This window comes from Conger conger, chromosome 4 (genome assembly GCF_963514075.1).
Source record: "Conger conger chromosome 4, fConCon1.1, whole genome shotgun sequence".
NCBI lineage: Eukaryota > Metazoa > Chordata > Actinopteri > Anguilliformes > Congridae > Conger > Conger conger.
In genome coordinates, this window is record NC_083763.1 from 35,101,852 (window position 1) to 35,109,695 (window position 7,844).

Genomic DNA, 7,844 nt, shown 5'->3' on the forward strand with positions numbered 1-7,844 from the left:
GGAGTTATTCTGGAGTTATTCGGGAGTTCTTGTCCTTGTTCAGTGACATCCATGTTAGTGGTGCGTGATCAGTTATCAGTGTGATCTCTCTTCCAATCAAGTAATATTTTAGGTGGTCTACAGCCCATTTTATGGCTAAGCACTCCTTTTCAACTGTCGCATAGTTGCGCTCGTGCTTGAGCAACTTATGGCTGATGTAGGTGACCGGGTGTTCCACCTGCGACAGAACGGCACCCAAGCCGACCTCTGAAGCGTCGGTCTGGAGGACAAGGGGTAGGGAGAAATTCACTGTGGCCAGCACAGGTTCATGACACAGGACATCCCTCAGTCCCTGGAAGGCCTCTTCCGTCTCCACCGTCCAGCACACTCGGTGTTTTCCCCCCTTCTTGGTTAGGTCAAAGAGGGGTGCTGCTCGTGAGGCAAAGTTTGGCACAAACTGTCTGTAATAACCCACTAGCCCCAAGAATGTCCTCACCTGCTTCCTCGTTTCCGGGCGGGGCCACGTGGCGATTGCCTCCACTTTTGAGGCTTGGGGTCGTGCGCAGCCCCTTCCAACTGTGTAGCCAAGGTAATTGGTTACCTCTAAGCCAAGGCGACACTTGGACGCTTTGGCCGTCAACGCCGCTGTCCGTAACGCCCCTAGGACTGCTTCCAGACATTCCAGGTGTGTCTTCCAATCCGGACTTTGGACCACAATGTCATCCAGGTATGATGCTGCATACTCCCTGTGTGGCCTGAGGACTCAGTCCATTAGGCGCTGGAAGGTAGCGGGGGCTCCATGGACACAAAATGGTAGAACCTTGTAGTGGAAGAGGCCATCTGGGGTTGAAAACACCGTCTTCTCCTTAGCTTGGTCGGTAAGGGGTACCTGCCAATACCCCCAAGTGAGGTCCAAAGTGCTAATGAACCTCGCGGGACCCAGCCTCTCCAGGAGCTCATCTACCCTAGGCATCGGATAGGCATCAAAAACATATATGTCATTTAACCTCCGAAAGTCCGACAGGACTCCCCCCGGTTCCCAGTGTAGGTCCAGGGCAGAGACACGGAGGCCCTGCTAGATTCGGGGAGTGGCATCAAGAGGCCCAAGGTGACCCTGTGGTGGTGTCCTGTATCCATGACGACGACAAGAGCTACCCCACGAGTCAGGTCACCTTGGGCCTCTTGATGCCACTCCCCAAATCTAGCAGGGTCTCCGTGTCTCTGCCCTGGACCTACAGTGGGAACCGGGGGGCTGACTCACAGGACTCGACCCATCCGGCCGTAAGGTAGCCACATGGAAATGGGGAGATGGCCGAACCGCCTGTTGGCATTGGCTGCCCTCTCAGGACAATCTCGATGTCCCTCTTTCCCCTGTCGCCGGGTGGTAAGGGGTTTCTTGACAGGGGTCTTCCATCTCTACACACCTGTGGTACTTCCATTTCCTTCCTGTAGGGAAGTCACTGCCCTTTGGAGCGTTTGCTGGGTTTGTAGCACTGCTGTGAGCACCTCTCTCAGGGCTGGATCCATCTTCCTTCTGCCATCCCTCAGTTCGGGCTGGGTCACTGTGCCTGCATTCTCCACCACATGTGAGATCCCAGGTCAAAAACCAGGCAGCAAAAGGTTTTAAGTGAAAAAACTGAGGTTAATTTATTCTCACAAAAAACAGTGAAGGACAAGGGGCGGTGGGAAAGAACAAAAAAAACAGCCGATCCAAAGCTTCCGGCAGGTGGGTCCCCGGTTCCCAAGCTTTCCTTGGATTAGTGAGCTCGGTACTACTCAGGGCCTGTGGCAAACTGGAGAAAAGATCACAAAAATCAGTCACAGTCACAGAATTCACCATCACACACTCTCTTTAGCTCTTGAGAATTCCTGTCCTTAAAGCTCTTGGCCTCATCACTCCAACACAGCCCATCTGTGCTTGAGGGGGTGTGGCCAGGAGCAGTTCACCATCACCAGGTGTGCCTCGTTCAGTCCTGATCAGCTTCAATCATTCAATTATTGTCCTCAAGACTGGTACTGCGTTTCTCTCATGGCCCTAAAGCCCTCCAGCATATCAGCAGGCAAATACTTTCCTTCAATCACCTGACCAAGAGGTATCCTCCAGCGGCAGGCCCTTGGTGAGTGCCAGGTTGGCCCAGTGGTACCCTGAGGGCACCTTGGGGGGCCGCAACACATGGTAATAATAATCGAATCTGTAGCCAATGACACAGCCAAAGCAAAGTGTCACTGCTGAAATGGTGGTGGCCAGAGCTGTTATTTTGCAAAATCGCATTACTCTGGATTATATTCTGGCATCTCAAGGTGGCACAGTGGTTGAGAAATAATGTTGTATTTATATCACTGATAAAGAAGAGGAGATCACTGATGTTGTTGAGGTAATATTCAAGAGGTAACTAAGATTCACCAAACAAATTGAGATGTTTTCAGATGGCTGAGGAGTAACTTGAGAGGAATTGGCACTTATTTTGCAAGGACTGTTGCTAGGCGGTTTCATACTGATGCTAAGAAGTTGTGCTTTTAACCCTCTGGGGTCTGAGGGTAAACTCCTAAATTACTAAAACTTATTGTCACTACTACTTTTCAACACCAGGTGACAATAGGAGGGCTAATGGCTAGTGCATCCAGAAAGTATTCACAGCGTTTCACTTTTCCCACATTTTGTTATGTTACAGCCTTATTCCAAAATTGAATAAATTAATTTTTTTCCTCAAAATTCTACACACAACACCCCATAATGACAACTTGAAAGAGGTTTTTTTGAAATTTTTGCGAATTAAAATTAAAAATAAAAAACTAAGAAATCACATGTACATAAGTATTCACAGCCTTTGCTCAATACTTTGTTGATGCACCTTTGGCAGCAATTACAGCCTCAAGTCTTTTTGAATATGATGCCACAAGCTTGGCACACCTATCTTTGGGCATTTTCACCCATTCCTCTTTGCAGCACCTCTCAAGCTCCATCAGGTTGGATGGGGAGCGTCGGTGCACAGCCATTTTCAGATCTCTCCAGAGATGTTCAATCGGATTCAAGTCTGGGCTCTGGCTGGGCCACTCAAGGACATTCACAGAGTTGTCCTGAAGCCACTCCTTTGATATCTTGGCTGTGTGCTTAGGGTCATTGTCCTGCTGAAAGATGAACCGTCGCACCAGTCTGAGGTCAAGGAGCAGGTTTTCATCCAGGATGTCTCTGTACATTGCTGCATTCAGCTTTCCCTCAATCCTGACTAGTGTCCCAGTTCCTGCAGCTGAAAAACATCCCCACAGCATGATGCTGCCACCACCATGCTTCACTGTAGGGATGGTATTGGCCATCCTCCAAACATGACGCCTGGCATTCACGCCAAAGAGTTCAATCTTTGTCTCATCAGACCAGAGAATTTTGTTTCTCATGGTCTGAGAGTCCTTCAGGTGCCTTTTGGCGAACTCCAGGTGGGCTGCCATGTGCCTTTTACTAAGGAGTGGCTTCCGTCTGGCCACTCTACCATACAGGCCTGATTGGTGGATTGCTGCAGAGATGGTTGTCCTTCTGGAAGGTTCTCCTCTCTCCACAGAGGAACGCTGGAGCTCTGACAGAGTGACCATCACCCGATGGTCACTCTGTCAGAGCTCCAGCGTTCCTCTGTGGTCACCTCCCTGACTATGGCCCTTCTCCCCCAATTGTTCAGTTTAGACGGGCGGCCAGCTCTAGGAAGAGTCCTGGTGGCTCCGAACTTCTTCCATTTACGGATGATGGAGGCCACTGTGCTCATTGGGACCTTCAAAGCAGCAGAAATTTTTCTGTACTCTTCCCCAGATTTGTGCCTCAAGACAATCCTGTCTCGGAGGTCTACAGACAATTATTTTGACGTCATGCTTGGTTTGTGCTCCGACATGCACTGTCAACTGTGGGACCTTACATAGACAGGTGTGTGCCTTTCAAAATCATGTCCAATCAACTGAATTTACCATCAATTAAGCTGTAGAAACATCTCAAGGTTGATCAGTGGAAACAGGATGCACCTGAGCTCAATTTTGAGCTTCATGGCAAAGGCTGTGAATACTTATGTACATGTGATTTCTTAGTTTTTTTTTTTTGCAAATTTATTAAAAATTTTTTGTCATTATGGGGTAATGTGTGTAGAATTTGGAGGAAACAAATTAATTTAATCAATTTTGGAATAAGGCTGTAACATAATAAAATGTGGAAAAAGTGAAGCGCTGTGAATACTTTCCGGATGCACTGTATGTGGATGTGCCAGGTAAGTAGATTTTTCACAACGACCCCTCCTAGCTCTAAGGCAAAGCCTATTAACAGAAACAACAGATGTTTCATTATCTGACCCATAGAGCTCAACGGTGACCGGCCACTTTTTGAACAGCTCTGTTTCTGGAAGTGAATTTCCATTCCATTCACTCCATTGACGTTTCAGAAAATCCTTATATAAAGACTTTTAAGCCTGGAACCAAGCCAACCAACTACAAGATTGTGACCATAAAACATTTGATTTGGAGCAAAAAAGGGAGGAACTACTCATCCCATAAACCATTGCGCATGATACTAACGACTTTGAACCATAGACTGTATAAAAATAAAAATACAACCTATGTGGGGGCCAAATAAGGCGTTAGCTAACGTTAGTCATCAGCATGGTACAGTGCTTTGTTCCTGACTGCAATCACTGCTCAGGCGTCCATCAATGCCGGTGGTTGCACCGATTCCCCACAAGTGTGTCGGCGAAGAAGCGGTGGATCTAAGGTGGACATAAGGTTACTTGTTTTTAAAAAGTGGTCACTGTGCAGTTTTATAATGAAGCTGTGCAGGACCATGATGTGAGTACATGGTTAGGCAGGTATGGCATTGTAAAATCAGAATCTCGGAGGGTGCTTGACGAGGACAAAGTCTGGACCGGGGCCAGGATGTGACTGGTGCAATTGAAACCCAACCCCTCTGCAGTAGGAGGGTATGCCATATCAACTTTTCCTGGGTGGACACCCAGTTTTAGAATCCTGGCTATGCCACTCATGTATGTATTATTTTGAGATGCAATGGTTAGAGTGTGGGGATTTACAAATGCGCATATAGCTGAATATTGAAACAAAGCTGGAGAAGTTGCAGTAGACATTTTCCATAATGAAACGTGTTCCGTGATGAAAAATATTTACCTGAAAAGAAGTTTGGCTTATTTATAGTCCGCCCCCCTCGAGGGGCTCTTGTTCCCCAGCACCTGCTCTAACCTGAGCAAATTGACTTACTAAATTGACTTACTAATATCCCCTTTGGAAATTTGTTATTCACTTTTCCCTTTTTTTAATTCTTCTGTATTGATTTTGTTATCTTTTGTACATTTTTGAATGTTTTATTAATTGTAATGATTTGTTTAATTTTCCAAAATAAATTTTCCAAAATTAGTCAAAATAAAAAAATAAATGTGTTAAATTAGATATTATGTTAGTAATAGTTTTTTGTATTTGGCTTTAAATGTTTTTTAAAAAAGTGTTTAAACTGTAAAGAAAATTTTAAACCAATTAAAACCAATTTGGACACTCTTGTCCTCAACTCCAAAAAAAAAGGCATCATGTCAGAGAGGGAAATCATGGTTGCTCTGTGGTAAACGTAACGTAAACGATCGTAGAGTTCAGTGGTAGCAGTAACTCTGTAACCGACAGTGACGTTCGTGGGTGCTGAAAATTGTTCCACAGTAACAGTGAGCTGCACCGATCAGAGACATCGCTGTTACACACGCTGTTGTGGGAAGTGTCGTATTTCTCTATGACATCGCGAATAAAACATGTTTTTCTTAAAACAAGGTTGATATCATACGCACTTGTGGCTTCTACAGGAGCATATACCATCGTTTCACAATCTCATAGCTCGTAGTAAGTCTACCTAGGATGGTTACGACTAGGGCTGTCAAAATAACGCGTTAATTTCGATTAATTAATTATAGAGTAAATAACGCGTTAAAAAAATTAACGCAATTAATTATGCGCTGTGATGCCCTTGACCCCGTACGTCACTGGCCAGTAGCTTTGCAAACAAGATGGAGGCTGATGAGAACACGTTGCTTGGCGTATTGAATGGGAAATATACATTCAAAAAACGGCCGGATGGAACTGTTGACAGGAGTACGGTTCTGTGCAATTTGTGCAGCAAGGAATTCGCGTACCATCGGAGTAACTCGAGCCTAAAATATCACCTCAACGCAAAACACATAGCAGTGAGCCCGGTGGAAAAACGGGAGTTTTGACAACAAATTATGGAAAATAAAGTTACATCTTGCAAAAATCTTTACGTCTTTCAACTCAACCTGACACATCCATGAGGTCCGGGTCTAGTTTTGAAGTGTTGCAGAGGCAAGAAATCGCTGCAGAAGTTGAATTTGGCGGGGCCGAGGGAGGATGCTCTTCCACGGGCACTGGGTCTTGTAGCTCCATCGGAGCTCGCTACGAGAGGGTCGGCACAGAGGAGGAACGCGCGGGGTCCTCCTCTGCCGCCGACCCTCTTGTAGCGAGCTCCGGTGGAGCCCCATAAGACCGGCTGCCTGGGTAAGAGCGTCCTCCCCCGGCCCCGCCTGCCGCCGGCGGGGATGCGTGCATTTATCCGCAACTTCTGCAGCGATTTCTTGCCTCTGCAACACTTCAAAACTAGACCCGGACCTCATGGATGAGTCTTGGGGTCAGGTTGAGTTGAAAGACGTAAAGATTTTTCACAAGATGTAATTTGATTTTCCATAATTTGTCGTCAAACTCCCATATAACCCAATGGGTTTTCTTGCTTCCTGGATACAGGACCCAGGATGCATTGCGATAAGGGGAACGGTCTATTGCATAGGCATTAGGTCATATCTTATGGTGCGTTCCATTTGTACTGGGAAGTCGGAGTTTCAATATTATGGCCGTTTGTGAAATAAAAGATGTGAAATAAAATATGTTGATCTTTTAAAGTAAATAATGTCTATTATGTTCATTTATTCACTCATCTACTACAATCCATTTGCATTCAAACATTTTTACAATATTTTTTTGCTTCTCACGGCAAATATCATTATGTGCGATTAATTTCGATTAATTAGATTAATTAATTACAAAGCCTGTAATTAATTCGATACATTTTTTTAATCGATTGACAGCACTAGTTACGACACATTATGGCTTATAATCAAAATCCTTGATTCAGAATATTAATGGAATTTTCACTTCTGGAAACTCACTGTTGAGCTCTATTGGGAGTAAATTACATTCAGTTGCCCAACACCTTTATCCTAATCAGTATACAATAGTGCATACCAATGGTCATTAGAACAAATACAAAGATCGGATAAATTGCTAATACTCTATCATGAAGTAGCAGCCCCAAAGCTATGAAAAGTGAACCAAAACATTGGAGGATAGCTAACTTCATCATAATCAAATGTAACTTAATGTGGCTGTCCTTTAAACTAATACCCAATGACACAAATAGCCTGCAATTAAAAAGGAAGTGCATTGAACTAAACTTGCAGGGTAGTCAATAAATTATCCATGGATGAAACTCAAAACAATACATAAAATCTGTTGATTAGTCTAATGTAGGCTACAACTTTATATTAATTTTTTTTTTTTTTTGTAATTGACAGGTTTATCCTCTTCATCATCAGCACCATAGTATATTGTCTCAAAAACAAAGAACACATTCAATATATTAAGCTTATTATTTATGTTGGCCTATTTATTTGTCATATGTGATTAGTCTTCATCATCAACAGCTTGCAAATCTTGCCAAGACAGAAATATTACAAGTAAGAACATTTTTAATAACAGTAGGCCATTAGTATAAAAATAACGATGTAAACAAAATAATATGATGGAATCATATCAGCATATGCCATATGCCAGCTTTATTT